We start from the raw sequence: 24,416 nt of genomic DNA on the forward strand, positions 1-24,416 counted from the left end.
TGTCTCAGGTCTCTCTCCAGCCTAGTTTGCTGTCTGTTTCCACTTCTCTTTTCTTGAGCCGCTCCCTTCTATGCCCTTGCGCACTATCCTGACTTCTCCCGTCTGCTTACTTTGTGCCTTCCAACGCACAATGCGAACTACAGGTAGTGCTGCAGGGCCCACACCCTTTTAGTTGCCTTACAGAGCAGCTCTGGAGCTGTTACAGTGCCCAGCTGCTGCAAGAAATCAGCTGGAATGCTTCAGGGGCTGGGGCATTGCCAACATGAGCCCCACACCGAAGGAGGGTGGGGGTGTTTAATGCGAACTGAGGGTCATCCAAGCGCCGCAAAAGGCCGCCATGCCCTGCATACCCCTTTTCTCTTTTCATATGCAGATGAGGGTTCCAGCCAACTTTGGCCCACTGCTTGGATGACATCACTGTATGCAAATCCGTCTTCTGCAGACCTTCCCCCAGGAATGCTTGTACTAGTTGTTGCATTTGGTTTGTTGTTTGGGGGTGCTTCAGTATTAGGCAGCCTTCTGCCCTCCCATGTTCATTTGAAAATATGTGTTCTCCCTGCAGTTGTTGTCCCCAGATGAGAGTTCCCTTGTGCTGCCTCAGATGAATCTCCTTTACTTGACAGATATATGCCTGAGCAGCGGCCCTCCCCAGCCCTATCCCAAATCATACTTATTTTGCATAGGAGATACCATGGTCATGAAGATTGTTCTCCCAGGGTGAGGTTCATTCATTGCATTCTGGGTATGCTGACCCCTGTGATTTCCCCAAATGTGGGAAACTCAACTGCATTATTTGTGGTAGTGGGGGACTGTGTTTGTGCTTTCCTCTGCTCAGCTCTGGTAAAAGTCAGATTTCTTTGTCTCAGATCTTCCTCTAGCCTTGTTCTTCTTTCGAGAGTTCCCTTGTGCTGCCTCAGTTGGATCTCCTTCACTTGACAGGGGGGTGCCCTAGCAGCGACCCTCCCCAGCTCTAGCCCAACTCCTACTTACCTGCCTGGTGAGATATTATGATCAGGAAGGTGCTTCTCCCAGGGCAAGGCTCACCCATTGCACTCTGGGTGTGCTGCTCCTGCGATTTCCCCAAATGTGGGGCACTTGACTGCATAATTTGTGTTTCCTCTGGTCGGCTCTCGTATAATTCAGATCTCTTTGTCTTAGGTCTCTCTCCAGCCTAGTTTGCTGTCTGTTTCCACTTCTCTTTTCTTGAGCCGCTCCCTTCTATGCCCTTGCGCACTATCCTGACTTCTCCCGTCTGCTTACTTTGTGCCTTCCAACGCACAATGCGAACTACAGGTAGTGCTGCAGGGCCCACACCCTTTTACTTGCCTTACAGAGCAGCTCTGGAGCTGTTACAGTGCCCAGCTGCTGCAAGAAATCAGCTTGAATGCTTCAGGTGCTGGGGCATAGCCAACATGAGCCCCACACCGAAGGAGGGTGGAGGTGTTTAATGCGAATTAGGGGTCATGCAAGCGCCGCAAAAGGCCGCCATGCCCTGCACATCCCTTTTTTCTTTTCATATGCAGACGAGGGTTGAAGCCAACTTTGACCCACTGCTTGGATGACATCACCATATGCAAATCCATCTGCTGCAGGCCTTCCCCCAGGAATGCTTGCACTAGTTGTTGCATTTGGTTTGTTGTTTTTTGGGTGCTTCAGTATTAGGCAGCCTTCTGCCCTCCCATGTTCATCTGAAAATATGTGTTCTCCCTGCAGTTGTTGTCCCCAGATGAGAGTTCCCTTGTGCTGCCTCAGTTGAATCGCCTTTACTTGACAGAGATGTGCCTGAGCAGCGGCCCTCCCCAGCCCTATACCAAATCATACTTATTTTGCATAGGAGATATCATGGTCATGAAGATTGTTCTCCCAGGGTGAGGTTCATTCATTGCATTCTGGGTATGATGACCCCTGTGATTTCCCCAAATGTGGGAAACTCGACTGCATTATTTGTGGTAGTGGGGGACTGTGTTTGTGCTTTCCTCTGGTCAGCTCTGGTAAAAGTCAGATTTCTTTGTCTCAGATCTTCCTCTAGCCTTGTTCTTCTTTCGAGAGTTCCCTTGTGCTGCCTCAGTTGGATCTCCTTCACTTGACAGGGGGGTGCCCGAGCAGCGACCCTCCCCAGCTCTAGCCCAACTCCTACTTACCTGCCAGGTGAGATACTATGATGATGTAGGTGCTTCTCCCAGGGCAAGGCTCACCCATTGCACTCTGGGTGTGCTGCCCCTTTGATTTCCCCAAATGTGGGAAACTTGACTGCATAATTTGTGTTTCCCCTGGTCGGCTCTCATATAATTCAGATCTCTTTGTCTCAGGTCTCTCTTCAGCCTAGTTTGCTGTCTGTTTCCACTTCTCTTTTCTTGAGCCGCTCCCTTCTATGCCCTTGCGCACTATCCTGACTTCTCCCATCTGCTTACTTTGTGCCTTCCAACGCACAATGCGAACTACAGGTAGTGCTGCAGGGCCCACACCCTTTTACTTGCCTTACAGAGCAGCTCTGGAGCTGTTACAGTGCCCAGCTGCTGCAAGAAATCAGCTTGAATGCTTCAGGGGCTGGGGCATAGCCAACATGAGCCCCACACCGAAGGAGGGTGGAGGTGTTTAATGCGAACTAGGGGTCATCCAAGCGCCGCAAAAGGCCGCCATGCCCTGCACGCCCCTTTTCTCTTTTCATATGCAGATGAGGGTTGAAGCCAACTTTGACCCACTGCTTGGATGACATCACCATATGCAAATCCATCTGCTGCAGGCCTTCCCCCAGGAATGCTTGTACTAGTAGTTGCATTTGGTTTGTTGTTTGGGGGTGCTTCAGTATTAGGCAGCCTTCTGCCCTCCCATGTTCATCTGAAAATATGTGTTCTCCCTGCAGTTGTTGTCCCCAGATGAGAGTTCCCTTGTGCTGCCTCAGTTGAATCTCCTTTACTTGACAGAGATGTGCCTGAGCAGCGGCCCTCCCCAGCCCTATCCCAAATCATACTTATTTTGCATAGGAGATACCATGGTCATGAAGATTGTTCTCCCAGGGTGAGGTTCATTCATTGCATTCTGAGTATGCTGACCCCTGTGATTTCCCCAAATGTGGGAAACTCGACTGCATTATTTGTGGTAGTGGGGGACTGTGTTTGGGCTTTCCTCTGCTCAGCTCTGGTAAAAGTCAGATTTCTTTGTCTCAGATCTTCCTCTAGCCTTGTTCTTCTTTCGAGAGTTCCCTTGTGCTGCCTCAGTTGGATCTCCTTCACTTGACAGGGGGGTGCCCGAGCAGCGACCCACCCCAGCTCTAGCCCAACTCCTACTTACCTGCCAGGTGAGATACTATGATCAGGAAGGTGCTTCTCCCAGGGCAAGGCTCACCCATTGCACTCTGGGTGTGCTGCTCCTGTGATTTCCCCAAATGTGGGAAACTTGACTGCATAATTTGTGTTTCCTCTGGTCGGCTCTCGTATAATTCAGATCTCTTTGTCTCAGGTCTTTCTCCAGCCTAGTTTGCTGTCTGTTTCCACTTCTCTTTTCTTGAGCCGCTCCCTTCTATGCCCTTGCGCACTATCCTGACCTCTCCCGTCTGCTTACTTTGTGCCTTCCAACGCACAATGCATACTACAGGTAGTGCTGCAGGGCCCACACCCTTTTACATGCTTTACAGAACAGCTCTGGAGCTGTTACAGTGCCCAGCTGCTGCAAGAAATCATCTTGAATGCTTCAGGGGCTGGGGCAAAGCCAACATGAGCCCCACACCGAAGGAGGGTGGAGATGTTTAATGCGAATTAAGGGTCATCCAAGCGCCACAAAAGGACGCCATGCCCTGCACATCCCTTTTTTGTTTTCATATGCAGACGAGGGTTGAAGCCAACTTTGACCCACTGCTTGGATGACATCACCATATGCAAATCCATCTGCTGCAGGCCTTCCCCCAGGAATGCTTACACTAGTTGTTGCATTTGGTTTGTTGTTTGGGGGTGCTTCAGTATTAGGCAGCCTTCTGCCCTCCCATGTTCATCTGAAAATATGTGTTCTCCCTGCAGTTGTTGTCCCCAGATGAGAGTTCCCTTGTGCTTCCTCAGTTGAATCTCCTTTACTTGACAGAGCTGTGCCTGAGCAGCGGCCCTCCCCAGCCCTATCCCAAATCATACTTATTTTGCATAGGAGATACCATGGTCATGAAGATTGTTCTCCCAGGGTGAGGTTCATTCATTGCATTCTGGGTATGCTGACCCCTGTGATTTCCCCAAATGTGGGAAACTCGACTGCATTATTTGTGGTAGTGGGGGACTGTGTTTGTGCTTTCTTCTGGTCAACTCTGGTAAAAGTCAGATTTCTTTGTCTCAGATCTTCCTCTAGCCTTGTTCTTCTTTCGAGAGTTCCCTTGTGCTGCCTCAGTTGGATCTCCTTCACTTGACAGGGGGGTGCCCGAGCAGCGACCCTCCCCAGCTCTAGCCCAACTCCTACTTACCTGCCAGGTGAGATACTATGATCAGGAAGGTGCTTCTCCCAGGGCAAGGCTCACCCATTGCACTCTGGGTGTGCTGCTCCTGCGATTTCCCCAAATGTGGGACACTTGACTGCATAATTTGTGTTTCCTCTGGTCGGCTCTCGTATAATTCAGATCTCTTTGTCTCAGGTCTCTCTCCAGCCTAGTTTGCTGTCTGTTTCCACTTCTCTTTTCTTGAGCCGCTCCCTTCTATGCCCTTGCGCACTATCCTGACTTCTCCCGTCTGCTTACTTTGTGCCTTCCAACGCACAATGCGAACTACAGGTAGTGCTGCAGGGCCCACACCCTTTTAGTTGCCTTACAGAGCAGCTCTGGAGCTGTTACAGTGCCCAGCTGCTGCAAGAAATCCGCTTGAATGCTTCAGGTGCTGGGGCATAGCCAACATGAGCCCCACACCTAAGGAGGGTGGAGGTGTTTAATGCGAATTAGGGGTCATGCAAGCGCCGAAAAAGGCCGCCATGCCCTGCACATCCCTTTTTTCTTTTCATATGCAGACGAGGGTTGAAGCCAACTTTGACCCACTGCTTGGATGACATCACCATATGCAAATCCATCTGCTGCAGGCCTTCCCCCAGGAATGCTTGCACTAGTTGTTGCATTTGGTTTGTTGTTTGGGGGTGCTTCAGTATTAGGCAGCCTTCTGCCCTCCCATGTTCATCTGAAAATATGTGTTCTCCCTGCAGTTGTTGTCCCCAGATGAGAGTTCCCTTGTGCTGCCTCAGTTGAATCTCCTTTACTTGACAGAGATGTGCCTGAGCAGCGGCCCTCCCCAGCCCTATCCCAAATCATACTTATTTTGCATAGGAGATACCATGGTCATGAAGATTGTTCTCCCAGGGTGAGGTTCATTCATTGCATTCTGGGTATGATGACCCCTGTGATTTCCCCAAATGTGGGAAACTCGACTGCATTATTTGTGGTAGTGGGGGACTGTGTTTGTGCTTTCTTCTGGTCAACTCTGGTAAAAATCAGATTTCTTTGTCTCAGATCTTCCTCTAGCCTTGTTCCTCTTTCGAGAGTTCCCTTGTGCTGCCTCAGTTGGATCTCCTTCACTTGACAGGGGGGTACCCGAGCAGCGACCCTCCCCAGCTCTAGCCCAACTCCTACTTACCTGCCAGGTGAGATACTATGATCATGTAGGTGCTTCTCCCAGGGCAAGGCTCACCCATTGCACTCTGGGTGTGCTGCCCCTGTGATTTCCCCAAATGTGGGAAACTTGACTGCATAATTTGTGTTTCCCCTGGTCGTCTCTCGTATAATTCAGATCTCTTTGTCTCAGGTCTCTCTCCAGCCTAGTTTGCTGTCTGTTTCCACTTCTCTTTTCTTGAGCCGCTCCCTTCTATGCCCTTGCGCACTATCCTGACTTCTCCCGTCTGCTTACTTTGTGCCTTCCAACACACAATGCAAACTACAGGTAGTGCTGCAGGGCCCACACCCTTTTACTTGCCTCACAGAGCAGCTCTGGAGCTGTTACAGTACCCAGCTGCTGCAAGAAATCAGCTTGAATGCTTCAGGGGCTGGGGCATTGCCAACATGAGCCCCACACCGAAGGAGGGTGGAGGTGTTTAATGCGAACTAAGGGTCACCCAAGCGCCGCAAAAGGCCGCCATGCCCTGCACGCCCCTTTTCTCTTTTCATATGCAGACGAGGGTTGAAGCCAACTTTGACCCACTGCTTGGATGGCATTACCATATGCAAATCAATCTGCTGCAGGCCTTCCCCCAGGAATGCTTGCACTAGTTGTTGCATTTGGTTTGTTGTTTGGGGGTGCTTCGGTATTAGGCAGCCTTCTGCCCTCCCATGTTCATCTGAAAATATGTGTTCTCCCTGCAGTTGTTGTCCCCAGATGAGAGTTCCCTTGTGCTGCCTCAGTTGAATCTCCTTTACTTGACAGAGATGTGCCTGAGCAGCGGCCCTCCCCAGCCCTATCCCAAATCATACTTATTTTGCATAGGAGATACCATGGTCATGAAGATTGTTCTCCCAGGGTGAGGTTCATTCATTGCATTCTGGGTATGCTGACCCCTGTGATTTCCCCAAATGTGGGAAACTCGACTGCATTATTTGTGGTAGTGGGGGACTGTGTTTGTGCTTTCCTCTGCTCAGCTCTGGTAAAAGTCAGATTTCTTTGTCTCAGATCTTCCTCTAGCCTTGTTCTTCTTTCGAGAGTTCCCTTGTGCTGCCTCAGTTGGATCTCCTTCACTTGACAGGGGGGTGCCCGAGCAGCGACCCTCCCCAGCTCTAGCCCAACTCCTACTTACCTGCCAGGTGAGATACTATGATCAGGAAGGTGCTTCTCCCAGGGCAAGGCTCACCCATTGCACTCTGGGTGTGCTGCTACTGCGATTTCCCCAAATGTGGGAAACTTGACTGCATAATTTGTGTTTCCTCTGGTCGGCTCTCGTATAATTCAGATCTCTTTGTCTCAGGTCTTTCTCCAGCCTAGTTTGCTGTCTGTTTCCACTTCTCTTTTCTTGAGCCGCTCCCTTCTATGCCCTTGCGCACTATCCTGACCTCTCCCGTCTGCTTACTTTGTGCCTTCCAACGCACAATGCATACTACAGGTAGTGCTGCAGGGCCCACACCCTTTTACATGCTTTAAAGAACAGCTCTGGAGCTGTTACAGTGCCCAGCTGCTGCAAGAAATCATCTTGAATGCTTCAGGGGCTGGGGCATAGCCAACATGAGCCCCACACCGAAGGAGGGTGGAGATGTTTAATGCGAATTAAGGGTCATCCAAGCGCCACAAAAGGACGCCATGCCCTGCACATCCCTTTTTTCTTTTCATATGCAGACGAGGGTTGAAGCCAACTTTGACCCATTGCTTGGATGACATCACCATATGCAAATCCATCTGCTGCAGGCCTTCCCCCAGGAATGCTTACACTAGTTGTTGCATTTGGTTTGTTGTTTGGGGGTGCTTCAGTATTAGGCAGCCTTCTGCCCTCCCATGTTCATCTGAAAATATGTGTTCTCCCTGCAGTTGTTGTCCCCAGATGAGAGTTCCCTTGTGCTGCCTCAGTTGAATCTCCTTTACTTGACAGAGATGTGCCTGAGCAGCGGCCCTCCCCAGCCCTATCCCAAATCATACTTATTTTGCATAGGAGATACCATGGTCATGAAGATTGTTCTCCCAGGGTGAGGTTCATTCATTGCATTCTGGGTATGCTGACCCCTGTGATTTCCCCAAATGTGGGAAACTCGACTGCATTATTTGTGGTAGTGGGGGACTGTGTTTGTGCTTTCTTCTGGTCAACTCTGGTAAAAGTCAGATTTCTTTGTCTCAGATCTTCCTCTAGCCTTGTTCTTCTTTCGAGAGTTCCCTTGTGCTGCCTCAGTTGGATCTCCTTCACTTGACAGGGGGGTGCCCGAGCAGCGACCCTCCCCAGCTCTAGCCCAACTCCTACTTATCTGCCAGGTGAGATACTATGATCAGGAAGGTGCTTCTCCCAGGGCAAGGCTCACCCATTGCACTCTGGGTGTGCTGCTCCTGCGATTTCCCCAAATGTGGGACACTTGACTGCATAATTTGTGTTTCCTCTGGTCGGCTCTCGTATAATTCAGATCTCTTTGTCTCAGGTCTCTCTCCAGCCTAGTTTGCTGTCTGTTTCCACTTCTCTTTTCTTGAGCCGCTCCCTTCTATGCCCTTGCGCACTATCCTGACTTCTCCTGTCTGCTTACTTTGTGCCTTCCAACGCACAATGCGAACTACAGGTAGTGCTGCAGGGCCCACACCCTTTTAGTTGCCTTACAGAGCAGCTCTGGAGCTGTTACAGTGCCCAGCTGCTGCAAGAAATCAGCTTGAATGCTTCAGGTGCTGGGGCATAGCCAACATGAGCCCCACACCTAAGGAGGGTGGAGGTGTTTAATGCGAATTAGGGGTCATGCAAGCGCCGCAAAAGGCCGCCATGCCCTGCACATCCCTTTTTTCTTTTCATATGCAGACGAGGGTTGAAGCCAACTTTGACCCACTGCTTGGATGACATCACCATATGCAAATCCATCTGCTGCAGGCCTTCCCCCAGGAATGCTTGCACTAGTTGTTGCATTTGGTTTGTTGTTTGGGGGTGCTTCAGTATTAGGCAGCCTTCTGCCCTCCCATGTTCATCTGAAAATATGTGTTCTCCCTGCAGTTGTTGTCCCCAGATGAGAGTTCCCTTGTGCTGCCTCAGTTGAATCGCCTTTACTTGACAGAGATGTGCCTGAGCAGCGGCCCTCCCCAGCCCTATCCCAAATCATACTTATTTTGCATAGGAGATATCATGGTCATGAAGATTGTTCTCCCAGGGTGAGGTTCATTCATTGCATTCTGGGTATGATGACCCCTGTGATTTCCCCAAATGTGGGAAACTCGACTGCATTATTTGTGGTAGAGGGGGACTGTGTTTGTGCTTTCCTCTGGTCAGCTCTGGTAAAAGTCAGATTTCTTTGTCTCAGATCTTCCTCTAGCCTTGTTCTTCTTTCGAGAGTTCCCTTGTGCTGCCTCAGTTGGATCTCCTTCACTTGACAGGGGGGTGCCCGAGCAGCGACCCTCCCCAGCTCTAGCCCAACTCCTACTTACCTGCCAGGTGAGATACTATGATCAGGAAGGTGCTTCTCCCAGGGCAAGGCTCACCCATTGCACTCTGGGTGTGCTGCTCCTGCGATTTCCCCAAATGTGGGACACTTGACTGCATAATTTGTGTTTCCTCTGGTCGGCTCTCGTATAATTCAGATCTCTTTGTCTCAGGTCTCTCTCCAGCCTAGTTTGCTGTCTGTTTCCACTTCTCTTTTCTTGAGCCGCTCCCTTCTATGCCCTTGCGCACTATCCTGACTTCTCCCGTCTGCTTACTTTGTGCCTTCCAACGCACAATGCGAACTACAGGTAGTGCTGCAGGGCCCACACCCTTTTACTTGCCTTACAGAGCAGCTCTGGAGCTGTTACAGTGCCCAGCTGCTGCAAGAAATCAGCTTGAATGCTTCAGGTGCTGGGGCATAGCCAACATGAGCCCCACACCTAAGGAGGGTGGAGGTGTTTAATGCGAATTAGGGGTCATGCAAGCGCCGCAAAAGGCCGCCATGCCCTGCACATCCCTTTTTTCTTTTCATATGCAGACGAGGGTTGAAGCCAACTTTGACCCACTGCTTGGATGACATCACCATATGCAAATCCATCTGCTGCAGGCCTTCCCCCAGGAATGCTTGCACTAGTTGTTGCATTTGGTTTGTTGTTTGGGGGTGCTTCAGTATTAGGCAGCCTTCTGCCCTCCCATGTTCATCTGAAAATATGTGTTCTCCCTGCAGTTGTTGTCCCCAGATGAGAGTTCCCTTGTGCTGCCTCAGTTGAATCTCCTTTACTTGACAGAGATGTGCCTGAGCAGCGGCCCTCCCCAGCCCTATCCCAAATCATACTTATTTTGCATAGGAGATACCATGGTCATGAAGATTGTTCTCCCAGGGTGAGGTTCATTCATTGCATTCTGGGTATGCTGACCCCTGTGATTTCCCCAAATGTGGGAAACTCGACTGCATTATTTGTGGTAGTGGGGGACTGTGTTTGTGCTTTCCTCTGGTCAGCTCTGGTAAAAGCCAGATTTCTGTGTCTCAGATCTTCCTCTAGCCTTGTTCTTCTTTCGAGAGTTCTCTTGTGCTGCCTCAGTTGGATCTCCTTCACTTGACAGGGGGGTGCCCGAGCAGCGACCCTCCTCAGCTCTTGCCCAACTCCTACTTACCTGCCAGGTGAGATACTATGATCATGAAGGTGCTTCTCCCAGGGCAAGGCTCACCCATTGCACTCTGTGTGTGCTGCTCCAGCTATTTCCCCAAATGTGGGAAACTCGACTGCATAATTTGTGTTTCCCCTGGTCGGCTCTCGTATAATTCAGATCTCTTTGTCTCAGGTCTCTCTCCAGCCTAGTTTGCTGTCAGTTTCCACTTCTCTTTTCTTGAGCCGCTCCCTTCTATGCCCTTGCGCACTATCCTGACTTCTCCCGTCTGCTTACTTTGTGCCTTCCAACGCACAATGCGAACTACAGGTAGTGCTGCAGGGCCCACACCCTTTTAGTTGCCTTACAGAGCAGCTCTGGAGCTGTTACAGTGCCCAGCTGCTGCAAGAAATCAGCATGAATGTTCTTCGTTGATTGATGGAAGAAACATCTTACAAAAACTCTCCAGATTATTGACTTTTTAAAGTTTTTCTAGGAAACGTTCTAGATGAATGCTTATTAGCGTTTGTCAGAATGTAAGTTTGCAAAGTGTCTCTGTGGCGCAATCAGTTAGCGTGTTCGGTTATTATCTAAAAGGTTGGTGGTTCAATCCCACCCAGGGACGTAATTTACCTTGTGATCAGATTTTGGTGATCTTAAAGTAGACAAGTCAAAATTTCAAACCCCCTGTTATGGTGTGGGTACCTGGCCTTCCCTGATGTAATCAGAGTTAGATTTGATTCAGTGATTTTATAAAAACAGCTAGGAAGCACAATTTAGCAGTAGGTTGCAGAGAAAAAAAAAATATGCTGGCAGAAAAATCCAATTGAGTGAATAAACAGCTCTTCATTTTCTGGCTTTATTTTTATGCTAACAAATTTGTTCTCTGAAAAGTGTCCACAAAGCCAAGTCTCTGATTAACACCTTTGTAAGGATGGTTTTTCACCTATTACTAAATTAAACTTGCTTCATTGGAAAGGCAGCAAGATGCATCCTCATTTCAATGTCTACTGAAATAATACAGGTTGACACCAGGAAACATTAACGGCACTGCATCCTTGCTGCTTTCTCATGTGGAAGTCTGTTTAATGTGAAAACAAGGTGATATCTAATTAGCACACAGGTAAGCAATTAAGAAAATCTTTATTTAAGGGTGAAGATGTTTCTCACAAAATCGTTGCCCCAATGCATCATTGAAATTCAACCTGGAAAGATGATTTTAATATATCACTTGTACATTTTGTATTGCTCTTCTGGTGACAATGTAGTTTGTTTTTGTCAATTACCATTTTAATAATAGGGTAAAGAAAATTAAGTGGATTTTTGAAAGAAAACAATACTGTCAATATACTATTAAAACAAATTAAAATGGTAAAAGTTATTGTACTTTAAGTAAAAATAAAAGAGCAAAAATATCCATCCCAGTTTTGGATTACTTTAATTAACAAAAAAAATGCATATAGCAAAGGATAGTTTCAATCTGCCTACCTCTGGGTTATGGGCCCAGCATGCTTCCATTGCAGTACTCTGCTGCACATGTAAGTGCAAGAGATCCTGAAGCACTCACTCATCATGGGAAAGTACCAATGTGTTTCTTTGTTGGTTGATGGAAGAAACATCTTACAAAAACTCTCCAGATTATTGACTTTTTAAAGTTTTTCTAGGAAACGTTCTAGATGAATGCTTATTAGCCTTTGTCAGTATGTACTTTTTGCAAAGTGTCTCTGTGGCGCAATTGGTTAGTGTGTACGGCTATTAACCAAAAGGTTGGTGGTTAAATCCTACCCAGGGACGTAATTGACCTTGTGATCAGATTTTGGTAATATTTAAGTAGACAAGTCAAAATTTCAAACCCCCTCTTATTGTGTAGGGTACCTAGCCTTCTCTGATGTAATCAGAGTTAGATTTGATTCAGTGATTTTATAAAAACAGCTAGGAAGCACAATTTAGCAGTGGGTTGCAGAGAAAAAGAAATATGCTGGCAAAAAAATCCAATTGAGTGATTAAACAGCTCTTCATTTCTGGCTTTATTTTTATGCTAACAAATTTGTTCTCTGAAAAGTGTCCACAAAGCCAAGTCTCTGATTAACACCTTTGTAGGGATGGTTTTTCACGTATTACTAAATTAAACTTGCTTCATTGGAAAGGCAGCAAGATGCATCCTCATTTCAATGTCTACTGAAATAATACAAGTTGACACCAGGAAACATTAACGCCACTGCATCCTTGCTGCTTTCTCATGTGGAAGTCTGTTTAATGTGAAAACAAGGTGATATCTAATTAGCACACAGGTAAGGAATTAAGAAAATCTTTATTTAAGGGTGAAGATGTTTCTCACAAAATCGTTGCCCCAATGCATCATTGAAATTCAAGCTGGAAAGATGATTTTAATATATCACTTGTACATTTTGTATTGCTCTTCTGGTGACAATGTAGTTTGTTTTTGTCAATTACCATTTTAATAATAGGGTAAAGAAAATTAAGTGGATTTTTGAAAGAAAACAATACTGTCAATATACTATTAAAACAAATTAAAATGGTAAAAGTTATTGTACTTTAAGTAAAAATAAAAGAGCAAAAATATCAATCCCAGTTTTGGATTACTTTAATTAACAAAAAAAAAATGCATATAGCAAAGGATAGTTTCAATCTGCCTACCTCTGGGTTATGGGCCCAGCATGCTTCCATTGCAGTACTCTGCTGCACATGTAAGTGCAAGAGATCCTGAAGCACTCACTCATCATGGGAAAGTACCAATGTGTTTCTTCGTTGGTTGATGGAAGAAACATCTTACAAAAACTCTCCAGATTATTGACTTTTTAAAGTTTTTCTAGGAAACGTTCTAGATGAATGCTTATTAGCCTTTGTCAGTATGTACTTTTGCAAAGTGTCTCTGTGGCGCAATTAGTTAGTGTGTAAGGCTATTAATCAAAAGGTTGGTGGTTCAATCTCACCCAGGAATGTAATTGACCTTGTGATCAGATTTTGGTGATATTTAAGTAGACAAGTCAAAATTTCAAACCCCCTCTTATTGTGTAGGGTACCTGGCCTTCTCTGATGTAATCAGAGTTAGATTTGATTCAGTGATTTTATAAAAAACAGCTAGGAAGCACAATTTAGCAGTGGGTTGCAGATAAAAAAAATATGCTGGCAGAAAAATCCAATTGAGTGATTAAACAGCTCTTCATTTTCTGGCTTTATTTTTATGCTAACAAATTTGTTCTCTGAAAAGTGTCCACAAAGCCATGTCTCTGATTAACACCTTTGTAGGGATGGTTTTTCACCTATTACTAAATTAAACTTGCTTCATTGGAAAGGCAGCAAGATGCATCCTCATTTCAATGTCTACTGAAATAATACAGGTTGACACCAGGAAACATTAACGCCACTGCATCCTTGCTGCTTTCTCATGTGGAAGTTTGTTTAATGTGAAAACAATGTGATATCTAATTAGCACACAGGTAAGGAATTAAGAAAATCTTTATTTAAGGGTGAAGATGTTTCTCACAAAATCGTTGCCCCAATGCATCATTGAAATTCAAGCTGGAAAGATGATTTTAATATATCACTTGTACATTTTGTATTGCTCTTCTGGTGACAATGTAGTTTGTTTTTGTCAATTACCATTTTAATAATAGGGTAAAGAAAATTAAGTGGATTTTTGAAAGAAAACAATACTGTCAATATACTATTAAAACAAATTAAAATGGTAAAAGTTATTGTACTTTAAGTAAAAATAAAAGAGCAAAAATATCAATCCCAGTTTTGGATTACTTTAATTAACAAAAAAAAATGCATATAGCAAAGGATAGTTTCAATCTGCCTACCTCTGGGTTATGGGCCCAGCATGCTTCCATTGCAGTACTCTGCTGCACATGTAAGTGCAAGAGATCCTGAAGCACTCACTCATCATGGGAAAGTACCAATGTGTTTCTTCATTGGTTGATGGAAGAAACATCTTACAAAAACTCTCCAGATTATTGACTTTTTAAAGTTTTTCTAGGAAACGTTCTAGATGAATGCTTATTAGCCTTTGTCAGTATGGACTTTTGCAAAGTGTCTCTGTGGCGCAATTGGTTAGTGTGTAAGGCTATTAACCAAAAGGTTGGTGGTTCAATCCCACCCAGGGACGTAATTGACCTTGTGATCAGATTTTGGTGATATTTAAGTAGACAAGTCAAAATTTCAAACCCCATCTTATTGTGTAGGGTACCTGGCCTTCTCTGATGTTATCAGAGTTAGATTTGATTCAGTGGTTTTATAAAAAACAGCTAGGAAGCACAATTTAGCAGTGGGTTGCAGAGAAAAAAAATATGCTGGCAAAAAAATCCAATTGAGTGATTAAACAGCTCTTCATTTTCTGGTTTATTTTTATGCTAACAAATTTGTTCTCTGAAAAGTGTCCACAAAGCCAAGTCTCTGATTAACACCTTTGTAGGGATGGTTTTTCACCTATTACTAAATTAAACTTGCTTCATTGGAAAGGCAGCAAGATGCATCCTCATTTCAATGTCTACTGAAATAATACAGGTTGACACCAGGAAACATTAACGCCACTGCATCCTTGCTGCTTTCTCATGTGGAAGTCTGTTTAATGTGAAAACAAGGTGATATCTAATTAGCACACAGGTAAGGAATTAAGAAAATCTTTATTTAAGGGTGAAGATGTTTCTCACAAAATCGTTGCCCCAATGCATCATTGAAATTCAAGCTGGAAAGATGATTTTAATATATCACTTGTACATTTTGTATTGCTCTTCTGGTGACAATGTAGTTTGTTTTTGTCAATTACCATTTTAATAATAGGGTAAAGAAAATTAAGTGGATTTTTGAAAGAAAACAATACTGTCAATATACTATTAAAACAAATTAAAATGGTAAAAGTTATTGTACTTTAAGTAAAAATAAAAGAGCAAAAATATCAATCCCAGTTTTGGATTACTTTAATTAACAAAAAAAAATGCATATAGCAAAGGATAATTTCAATCTGCCTACCTCTGGGTTATGAGCCCAGCATGCTTCCATTGCAGTACTCTGCTGCACATGTAAGTGCAAGAGATCCTGAAGCACTCACTCATCATGGGAAAGTACCAATGTGTTTATTTGTTGGTTGATGGAAGAAACATCTTACAAAAACTCTCCAGATTATTGATTTTTTAATGTTTTTCTAGGAAACGTTCTAGATGTATACTTATTAGCCTTTGTCAGTATGTACTTTTCGCAAAGTGTCTCTGTGGCGCAATCGGTTAGTGTGTTCGGCTATTAACCAAAAGGTTGGTGGTTCAATCCCACCCAGGGACGTAATTGACCTTGTGGTCAGATTTTGGTGATATTTAAGTAGACAAGTCAAATTTCAAACCCCCTCTTATTGTGTAGGGTACCTGGCCTTCTCTGATGTAATCAGAGTTAGATTTGATTCAGTGATTTTATAAAAAACAGCTAGGAAGCACAATTTAGCAGTGGGTTGCAGAGAAAAAAAATATGCTGGCAGAAAAATCCAATTGAGTGATTAAACAGCTCTTCATTTTCTGGCTTTATTTTTATGCTAACAAATTTGTTCTCTGAAAAGTGTGCACAAAGCCAAGTCTCTGATTAACACCTTTGTAAGGATGGTTTTTCACCTATTACTAAATTAAACTTGCTTCATTGGAAAGGCAGCAAGATGCATCCTCATTTCAATGTCTACTGAAATAATACAAGTTGACACCAGGAAACATTAACGCCACTGCATCCTTGCTGCTTTCTCATGTGGAAGTCTGTTTAATGCGAAAACAAGGTGATATCTAATTAGCACACAGGTAAGGAATTAAGAAAATCTTTATTTAAGGGTGAAGATGTTTCTCACAAAATTGTTGACCCAATGCATCATTGAAATTCATGCTGGAAAGATGAATTTAATATATCACTTGTACATTTTGTATTGCTCTTCTGGTGACAATGTAGTTTGTTTTTGTCAATTACCATTTTAATAATAGGGTAAAGAAAATGAAGTGGATTTTTGAAAGAAAACAATACTGTCAATATACTATTAAAACAAATTAAAATGGTAAAAGTTATTGTACTTTAAGTAAAAATAAAAGAGCCAAAATATCAATCCCAGTTTTGGATTACTTTAATTAACAAAAAAAAATGCATATAGCAGAGGATAGTTTCAATCTGCCTACCTCTGGGTTATGGGCCCAGCATGCTTCCATTGCTGTACTCTGCTGCACATGTAAGTGCAAGAGATCCTGAAGCACTCACTCATCATGGGAAAGTACCAATGTGTTTCTTCGTTGGTTGATAGAAGAAACATCTTACAAAAACTCTCCAGATTATTGACTTTTTTAAGTTTTTCTAGGAAACGTTTTAGATGAATGCTTATTAGCATTTGTCAGTATGTACTTTTGCAAAGTGTATCTGTGGCGCAATCAGTTAGTGTGTACGGCTATTAACCAAAAGGTTGGTGGTTCAATCCCACCCAGGGACGTAATTGACCTTGTTATCAGATTTTGGTGATCTTTAAGTAGACAAGTCAAATTTCATACCCCCTGTTATTGTGTAGGGTACCTGGCCTTCTCAGATGTAATCAGAGTTAGATTTGATTCAGTGATTTTATAAAAACATCTAGGAAGCACAATTTAGCAGTGGGTTGCAGAGAAAAAGAAATATGCTGGCAAAAAAATCAAATTGCGTGATTAAACAGCTCTTCATTTTCTGGCTTTATTTTTATGCTAACAAATTTGTTCTCTGAAAAATGTCCACAAAGCCAAGTCTCTGATTAACACCTTTGTAGGGATGGTTTTTCACCTATTACTAAATTAAACTTGCTTCATTGGAAAGGCAGCAAGATGCATCCTCATTTCAATGTCTACTGAAATAATACAGGTTGAAACCAGGAAACATTAACGCCACTGCATCCTTGCTGCTTTCTCATGTGGAAGTCTGTTTAATGTGAAAACAAGGTGATATCTAATTAGCACACAGGTAAGGAATTACGAAAATCTTTATTTAAGGGTGAAGATGTTTCTCACAAAATTGTTGCCCCAATGCATCATTGAAATTCAAGCTGGAAAGATGATTTTAATATATCACTTGTACATTTTGTATTGCTCTTCTGGTGACAATGTAGTTTTTTTTGTCAATTACCATTTTAATAATAGGGTAAAGAAAATTAAGTGGATTTTTGAAAGAAAACTATACTGTCAATATACTATTAAAACAAATTAAAATGGTAAAAGTTATTGTACTTTAAGTAAAAATAAAAGAGCAAAAATATCAATCCCAGTTTTGATTACTTAAATTAACAAAAAAAAATGCATATAGCAAAGAATAGTTTCAATCTGCCTACCTCTGGGTTATGGGTCCAGCATGCTTCCATTGCAGTACTCTGCTGCACATGTAAGTGCAAGAGATCCTGAAGCACTCACTCATCATGGGAAAGTACCAATGTGTTTATTTGTTGGTTGATGGAAGAAACATCTTACAAAAACTCTCCAGATTATTGATTTTTTAATGTTTTTCTAGGAAACGTTCTAGATGTATGCTTATTAGCCTTTGTCAGTATGAACTTTTCACAAAGTGTCTCTGTGGCGCAATCGGTTAGTGTGTTCGGCTATTAACCAAAAGGTTGGTGGTTCAATCCTACCCAGGGACGTAATTGACCTTGTGGTCAGATTTTGGTGATATTTAAGTAGACAAGTCAAAATTTCAAACCCCCTCTTATTGTGTAGGGTACCTGGCCTTCTCTGATGTAATCAGAGTTAGATTTGATTCAGTGATTTTATAAAAACAGCTAGGAAGCACAATTTAGCAGTGGGTTGCAGAGAAAAAAAATATGCTGGCAGAAAAATCCAATTGAGTGATTAAACAGCTCTTCATTTTCTGGCTTTATTTTTATGCTAACAAATTTGTTCTCTGAAAAGTGTCCACAAAGCCAAGTCTCTGATTAACACCTTTGTAAGGATGGTTTTTCACCTATTACTAAATTAAACTTGCTTCATTGGAAAGGCAGCAAGATGCATCCTCATTTCAATGTCTACTGAAATAATACAAGTTGACACCAGGAAACATTAACGCCACTGCATCCTTGCTGCTTTCTCATGTGGAAGTCTGTTTAATGTGAAAACAAGGTGATATCTAATTAGCACACAGGTAAGGAATTAAGAAAATCTTTATTTAAGGGTGAAGATGTTTCTCACAAAATTGTTGACCCAATGCATCATTGAAATTCATGCTGGAAAGATGAATTTAATATATCACTTGTACATTTTGTATTGCTCTTCTGGTGACAATGTAGTTTGTTTTTGTCAATTACCATTTTAATAATAGGGTAAAGAAAATGAAGTGGATTTTTGAAAGAAAACAATACTGTCAATATACTATTAAAACAAATTAAAATGGTAAAAGTTATTGTACTTTAAGTAAAAATAAAAGAGACAAAATATCAATCCCAGTTTTGGATTACTTTAATTAACAAAAAAAAATGCATATAGCAGAGGATAGTTTCAATCTGCCTATCTCTGGGTTATGGGCCCAGCATGCTTCCATTGCAGTACTCTGCTGCACATGTAAGTGCAAGAGATCCTGAAGCACTCACTTATCATGGGAAAGTACCAATGTGTTTCTTTGTTGGTTGATGGAAGAAACATCTTACAAAAACTCTCCAGATTATTGACTTTTTAAAGTTTTTCTAGGAAACGTTCTTGATGAATGCTTATTAGCCTTTGTCAGTATGTACTTCTTGCAATGTGTCTCTGTGGTGCAATTGGTTAGTGTGTAAGGCTAATAACCAAAAGGTTGGTGGTTCAATCCCACCCAGGAACGTAATTGACCTTGTGATCAGATTTTGGTGATATTTAAGTAGACAAGTCAAAATTTCAAACCCCCTCTTATTGTGTAGGGTACCTGGCCTTCTTTGATGTAATCAGAGTTAGATTTGATTCAGTGATTTTATAAAAAACAGCTAGGAAGCACAATTTAGCAGTGGGTTGCAGAGAAAAAAAATATGCTGGCAAAACAAATCCAATTGAGTGATTAAACAGCTCTTCATTTTCTGGCTTTATTTTTATGCTAACAAATTTGTTCTCTGAAAAGTGTCCACAAAGCCAAGTCTCTGATTAACACCTTTGTAGGGATGGTTTTTCACCTATTACTAAATTAAACTTGCTTCATTGGAAAGGCAGCAAGATGCATCCTCATTTCAATGTCTACTGAAATAATACAAGTTGACACCAGGAAACATTAACGCCACTGCATCCTTGCTGCTTTCTCATGTGGAAGTCTGTTTAATGCGAAAACAAGGTGATATCTAATTAGCACACAGGTAAGGAATTAAGAAAATCTTTATTTAAGGGTGAAGATGTTTCTCACAAAATCGTTGCCCCAATGCATCATTGAAATTCAAGCTGGAAAGATGATTTTAATATATCACTTGTACATTTTGTATTGCTCTTCTGGTGACAATGTAGTTTGTTTTTGTCAATTACCATTTTAATAATAGGGTAAAGAAAATTAAGTGTATTTTTGAAAGAAAACAATACTGTCAATATACTATTAAAACAAATTAAAATGGTAAAAGTTATTGTACTTTAAGTAAAAATAAAAGAGCCAAAATATCAATCCCAGTTTTGGATTACTTTAATTAAAAAAAAAAGCATACAGCAGAGGATAGTTTCAATCTGCCTACCTCTGGGTTATGAGCCCAGCATGCTTCCATTGCTGTACTCTGCTGCACATGTAAGTGCAAGAGATCCTGAAGCACTCACTCATCATGGGAAAGTACCAATGTGTTTCTTCGTTGGTTGATGGAAGAAACATCTTACAAAAACTCTCCAGATTATTGACTTTTTAAAGTTTTTCTAGGAAACGTTTTAGATGAATGCTTATTAGCCTTTGTCAGTATGCACTTTCGCAAAGTGTCTCTGTGGCACAATCAGTTAGTGTGTACGGCTATTAACTAAAAGGTTGGTGGTTAAATCCCACCCAGGGATGTAATTGATCTTGTTATCAGATTTTGGTGATCTTTAAATTGACAAGTCAAAATTTCAAACCCCCTCTTATGGTGTAGGGTACCTGGCCTTCTCTGATGTAATCAGAGTTAGATTTGATTCATTGATTTTATAAAAACAGCTAGGAAGCACAATTTAGCAGTGGTTTGCAGAGAAAAAAAATATGCTGGCAGAAAAATTCAATTGAGTGATTAAACAGCTCTTCATTTTCTGGCTTTATTTTTATGCTAACAAATTTGTTCTCTGAAAAGTGTCCACAAAGCCAAGTCTCTGATTAACACCTTTGTAAGGATGGTTTTTCACCTATTACTAAATTAAACTTGCTTCATTGGAAAGGCAGCAAGATGCATCCTCATTTCAATGTCTACTGAAATAATACAAGTTGACACCAGGAAACATTAACGCCACTGCATCCTTGCTGCTTTCTCATGTGGAAGTCTGTTTAATGCGAAAACAAGGTGATATCTAATTATCACACAGGTAAGGAATTAAGAAATCTTTATTTAAGGGTGAAGATGTTTCTCACAAAATCGTTTCCCCAATGCATCATTGAAATTCAAGCTGGAAAGATGATTTTAATATATCACTTGTACATTTTGTATTGCTCTTCTGGTGACAATGTAGTTTGTTTTTGTCAATTACCATTTTAATAATAGGGTAAAGAAAATTAAGTGGATTTTTGAAAGAAAACAATACTGTCAATATACTATTAAAACAAATTAAAATGGTAAAAGTTATTGTACTTTAAGTAAAAATAAAAGAGCCAAAATATCAATCCCAGTTTTGGATTACTTTAATTAACAAAAAAAATGCATATAGCAGAGGATAGTTTCAATCTGCCTACCTCTGGGTTATGGGCCCAGCATGCTTCCATTGCTGTACTCTGCTGCACATGTAAGTGCAAGAGATCCTGAAGCACTCACTCATCATGGGAAAGTACCAATGTGTTTCTTCGTTGGTTGATAGAAGAAACATCTTACAAAAACTCTCCAGATTATTGATTTTTTAATGTTTTTCTAGGAAACGTTCTAGATGTATGCTTATTAGCCTTTGTCAGTATGCACTTTTTGCAAAGTGTCTCTGTGGCGCAATCGGTTAGTGTGTTTGGCTATTAACCGAAAGGTTGGTGGTTCAATCCCACCTAGGGACGTAATTAAACTTGTGATCAGATTTTGGTGATATTTAAGTAGACAAGTCAAAATTTCAAACCCCCTCTTATGGTGTAGGGTACATGGCCTTCTCTGATGTAATCAGAGTTAGATTTTATTCAGTGATTTTATAAAAAAACAGCTAGGAAGCACAATTTAGCAGTGGGTTGCAGAGAAAAAAAATATGCTGGCAGAAAAATCCAATCCAGTGATTAAACAGCTCTTCATTTTCTGGCTTTATTTTTATGCTAACAAATTTGTTCTCTGAAAAGTGTCCACAAAGCCAAGTCTCTGATTAACACCTTTGTAAGGATGGTTTTTCACCTATTACTAAATTAAACTTGCTTCATTGGAAAGGCAGCAAGATGCATCCTCATTTCAATGTCTACTGAAATAATACAAGTTGATACCAGGAAACATTAACGCCACTGCTTCCTTGCTGCTTTCTCATGTGGAAGTCTGTTTAATGTGAAAACAAGGTGATATCTAATTAGCACACAGGTAAGGAATTAAGAAAATCTTTATTTAAGGGTGAAGATGTTTCTCACAAATTTGTTGACCCAATGCATCATTGAAATTCAAGCTGGAAAGATGATTTTAATATATCACTTGTACATTTTGTATTGCTCTTCTGGTGACAATGTAGTTTGTTTTTGTCAATTACCATTTTAATAATAGGGTAAAGAAAATGAAGTGGATTTTTGAAAGAAAACAATACTGTCAATATACTATTAAAACAAATTAAAATGGTAAAAGTTATTGTACTTTAAGTAAAAATAAAAGAGCCAAAATATCAATCCCAGTTTTGGATTACTTTAATTAACAAAAAAAAAAATGCATATAGCAGAGGATAGTTTCAATCTGCCTACCTCTGGGTTATGGGCCCAGCATGCTTCCATTGCTGTACTCTGCTGCACATGTAAGTGCAAGAGATCCTGAATCACTCATTCATCATGGGAAAGTACCAATGTGTTTCTTCGTTGGTTGATAGAAGAAACATCTTACAAAAACGCTCCAGATTATTGACTTTTTTAAGTTTTTCTAGGAAACGTTTTAGATGAATGCTTATTAGCATTTGTCAGTATGTACTTTCGAAAAGTGTCTCTGTGGCGCAATCAGTTAGTGTGTACGGCTATTAACCAAAAGGTTGGTGGTTCAATCCCACCCAGGGACGTAATTGACCTTGTTATCAGATTTTGGTGATCTTTAAGTAGACAAGTCAAATTTCATACCCCCTGTTATGGTGTAGGGTACCTCGCCTTCTCTGATGTAATCAGAGTTAGATTTGAATCAGTGATTTTATAAAAACAGCTAGGAAGCACAATTTAGCAGTGGGTTGCAGAGAAAAAGAAATATGCTGGCAAAAAAATCAAATTGCGTGATTCAACAGCTCTTCATTTTCTGGCTTTATTTTTATGCTAACAAATTTGTTCTCTGAAAAGTGTCCACAAAGCCAAGTCTCTGATTAACACCTTTGTAGGGATGGTTTTTCACCTATTACTAAATTAAACTTGCTTCATTGGAAAGGCAGCAAGATGTATCCTCATTTCAATGTCTACTGAAATAATACAGGTTGACACCAGGAAACATTAACGCCACTGCATCCTTGCTGCTTTCTCATGTGGAAGTCTGTTTAATGTGAAAACAAGGTGATATCTAATTAGCACACAGGTAAGGAATTAAGAAAATCTTTATTTAAGGGTGAAGATGTTTCTCACAAATTTGTTGACCCAATGCATCATTGAAATTCAAGCTGGAAAGATGATTTTAAAATATCACTTGTACATTTTGTATTGCTCTTCTGGTGACAATGTAGTTTGTTTTTGTCAATTACCATTTTAATAATAGGGTAAAGAAAATGAAGTGGATTTTTGAAAGAAAACAATACTGTCAATATACTATTAAAACAAATTAAAATGGTAAAAGTTATTGTACTTTAAGTAAAAATAAAAGACAAAATATCAGTCCCAGTTTTGGATTACTTTAATTAACAAAAAAAAATGCATATAGCAGAGGATAGTTTCAATCTGCCTACCTCTGGGTTATGGGCCCAGCATGCTTCCATTGCAGTACTCTGCTGCACATGTAAGTGCAAGAGATCCTGAAGCACTCACTCATCATGGGAAAGTACCAATGTGTTTCTTCATTGGTTGATGGAAGAAACATCTTACAAAAACTCTCCAGATTATTGACTTTTTAAAGTTTTTCTAGGAAACGTTTTAGATGAATGCTTATTAGCCTTTGTCAGTAAGGACTTTTGCAAAGTGTCTCTGTGGCGCAATCAGTTAGTATGTACGGCTATTTACCATAAGGTTGGTGGTTCAATCCCACCCAGGGACCTAATTTCCCTTGTTATCAGATTTTGGTGATCTTTAAGTAGACAAGTCAAAATTTCAAACCCCCTGTTACGGTGTAGGGTACCTGGCCTTCTCTGATGTAATCAGAGTTAGATTTGATTCAGTGATTTTATAAAAACAGCTAGGAAGCACAATTTAGCAGTGGGTTGCAGAGAAAAAAAATATGCTGGCAGAAAAATCCAATTGAGTGATTAAACAGCTCTTCATTTTCTGGCTTTATTTTTATGCTAACAAATTTGTTCTCTGAAAAGTGTCCACAAAGCCAAGTCTCTGATTAACACCTTTGTAAGGATGGTTTTTCACCTATTACTAAATTAAACTTGCTTCATTGGAAAGGCAGCAAGATGCATCCTCATTTCAATGTCTACTGAAATAATACAGGTTGACACCAGGAAACATTAACGCCACTGCATCCTTGCTGCTTTCTCATGTGGAAGTCTGTTTAATGTGAAAACAAGGTGATATCTAATTAGCACACAGGTAAGGAATTAAGAAAATCTTTATTTAAGGGTGAAGATGTTTCTCACAAAATCGTTGCCCCAATGCATCATTGAAATTCAAGCTGGAAAGATGATTTTAATATATCACTTGTACATTTTGTATTGCTCTTCTGGTGACAATGTAGTTTGTTTTTGTCAATTACCATTTTAATAATAGGGTAAAGAAAATGAAGTGGATTTTTGAAAGAAAACAATACTGTCAATATACTATTAAAACAAATTAAAATGGTAAAAGTTATTGTACTTTAAGTAAAAATA

General features: G+C 41.4%; 17 non-coding genes and 1 pseudogene across 17 annotated transcripts; all 18 read left to right on the forward strand.

The window, feature by feature from the left end:
* Positions 1–666: 666 nt before the first annotated feature.
* LOC134988525 (U1 spliceosomal RNA) lies at positions 667–830 on the forward strand. Its single transcript, XR_010193960.1, has one exon. It is a non-coding gene; the product is annotated as a U1 spliceosomal RNA (small nuclear RNA).
* A 152-nt stretch (positions 831–982) lies between these two features.
* On the forward strand, positions 983–1,145 carry LOC134988547 (U1 spliceosomal RNA). Its single transcript, XR_010193979.1, has one exon. It is a non-coding gene; the product is annotated as a U1 spliceosomal RNA (small nuclear RNA).
* A 672-nt stretch (positions 1,146–1,817) lies between these two features.
* On the forward strand, positions 1,818–1,981 carry LOC134988535 (U1 spliceosomal RNA). Its single transcript, XR_010193968.1, has one exon. It is a non-coding gene; the product is annotated as a U1 spliceosomal RNA (small nuclear RNA).
* Positions 1,982–2,133: 152 nt separating this feature from the next.
* On the forward strand, positions 2,134–2,275 carry LOC134988551 (U1 spliceosomal RNA; annotated as a pseudogene).
* A 692-nt stretch (positions 2,276–2,967) lies between these two features.
* LOC134988531 (U1 spliceosomal RNA) lies at positions 2,968–3,131 on the forward strand. The gene has a single exon (XR_010193965.1). It is a non-coding gene; the product is annotated as a U1 spliceosomal RNA (small nuclear RNA).
* Positions 3,132–3,283: 152 nt separating this feature from the next.
* Positions 3,284–3,446, forward strand: LOC134988542 (U1 spliceosomal RNA). The gene has a single exon (XR_010193975.1). It is a non-coding gene; the product is annotated as a U1 spliceosomal RNA (small nuclear RNA).
* Positions 3,447–4,117: 671 nt separating this feature from the next.
* Positions 4,118–4,281, forward strand: LOC134988532 (U1 spliceosomal RNA). Its single transcript, XR_010193966.1, has one exon. It is a non-coding gene; the product is annotated as a U1 spliceosomal RNA (small nuclear RNA).
* A 152-nt stretch (positions 4,282–4,433) lies between these two features.
* Positions 4,434–4,596, forward strand: LOC134988540 (U1 spliceosomal RNA). The gene has a single exon (XR_010193973.1). It is a non-coding gene; the product is annotated as a U1 spliceosomal RNA (small nuclear RNA).
* A 671-nt stretch (positions 4,597–5,267) lies between these two features.
* LOC134988537 (U1 spliceosomal RNA) lies at positions 5,268–5,431 on the forward strand. The gene has a single exon (XR_010193970.1). It is a non-coding gene; the product is annotated as a U1 spliceosomal RNA (small nuclear RNA).
* Positions 5,432–5,583: 152 nt separating this feature from the next.
* Positions 5,584–5,746, forward strand: LOC134988548 (U1 spliceosomal RNA). The gene has a single exon (XR_010193980.1). It is a non-coding gene; the product is annotated as a U1 spliceosomal RNA (small nuclear RNA).
* Positions 5,747–6,417: 671 nt separating this feature from the next.
* LOC134988529 (U1 spliceosomal RNA) lies at positions 6,418–6,581 on the forward strand. The gene has a single exon (XR_010193963.1). It is a non-coding gene; the product is annotated as a U1 spliceosomal RNA (small nuclear RNA).
* A 152-nt stretch (positions 6,582–6,733) lies between these two features.
* On the forward strand, positions 6,734–6,896 carry LOC134988543 (U1 spliceosomal RNA). Its single transcript, XR_010193976.1, has one exon. It is a non-coding gene; the product is annotated as a U1 spliceosomal RNA (small nuclear RNA).
* Positions 6,897–7,567: 671 nt separating this feature from the next.
* LOC134988533 (U1 spliceosomal RNA) lies at positions 7,568–7,731 on the forward strand. Its single transcript, XR_010193967.1, has one exon. It is a non-coding gene; the product is annotated as a U1 spliceosomal RNA (small nuclear RNA).
* A 152-nt stretch (positions 7,732–7,883) lies between these two features.
* LOC134988544 (U1 spliceosomal RNA) lies at positions 7,884–8,046 on the forward strand. Its single transcript, XR_010193977.1, has one exon. It is a non-coding gene; the product is annotated as a U1 spliceosomal RNA (small nuclear RNA).
* A 671-nt stretch (positions 8,047–8,717) lies between these two features.
* LOC134988536 (U1 spliceosomal RNA) lies at positions 8,718–8,881 on the forward strand. Its single transcript, XR_010193969.1, has one exon. It is a non-coding gene; the product is annotated as a U1 spliceosomal RNA (small nuclear RNA).
* Positions 8,882–9,033: 152 nt separating this feature from the next.
* On the forward strand, positions 9,034–9,196 carry LOC134988541 (U1 spliceosomal RNA). Its single transcript, XR_010193974.1, has one exon. It is a non-coding gene; the product is annotated as a U1 spliceosomal RNA (small nuclear RNA).
* A 671-nt stretch (positions 9,197–9,867) lies between these two features.
* LOC134988530 (U1 spliceosomal RNA) lies at positions 9,868–10,031 on the forward strand. The gene has a single exon (XR_010193964.1). It is a non-coding gene; the product is annotated as a U1 spliceosomal RNA (small nuclear RNA).
* Positions 10,032–10,183: 152 nt separating this feature from the next.
* LOC134988550 (U1 spliceosomal RNA) lies at positions 10,184–10,346 on the forward strand. Its single transcript, XR_010193981.1, has one exon. It is a non-coding gene; the product is annotated as a U1 spliceosomal RNA (small nuclear RNA).
* The last annotated feature ends 14,070 nt before the right edge of the window (positions 10,347–24,416 follow it).

The sequence above is a fragment of the Pseudophryne corroboree genome, unplaced genomic scaffold (genome assembly GCF_028390025.1).
Source record: "Pseudophryne corroboree isolate aPseCor3 unplaced genomic scaffold, aPseCor3.hap2 scaffold_1074, whole genome shotgun sequence".
Lineage (NCBI taxonomy): Eukaryota > Metazoa > Chordata > Amphibia > Anura > Myobatrachidae > Pseudophryne > Pseudophryne corroboree.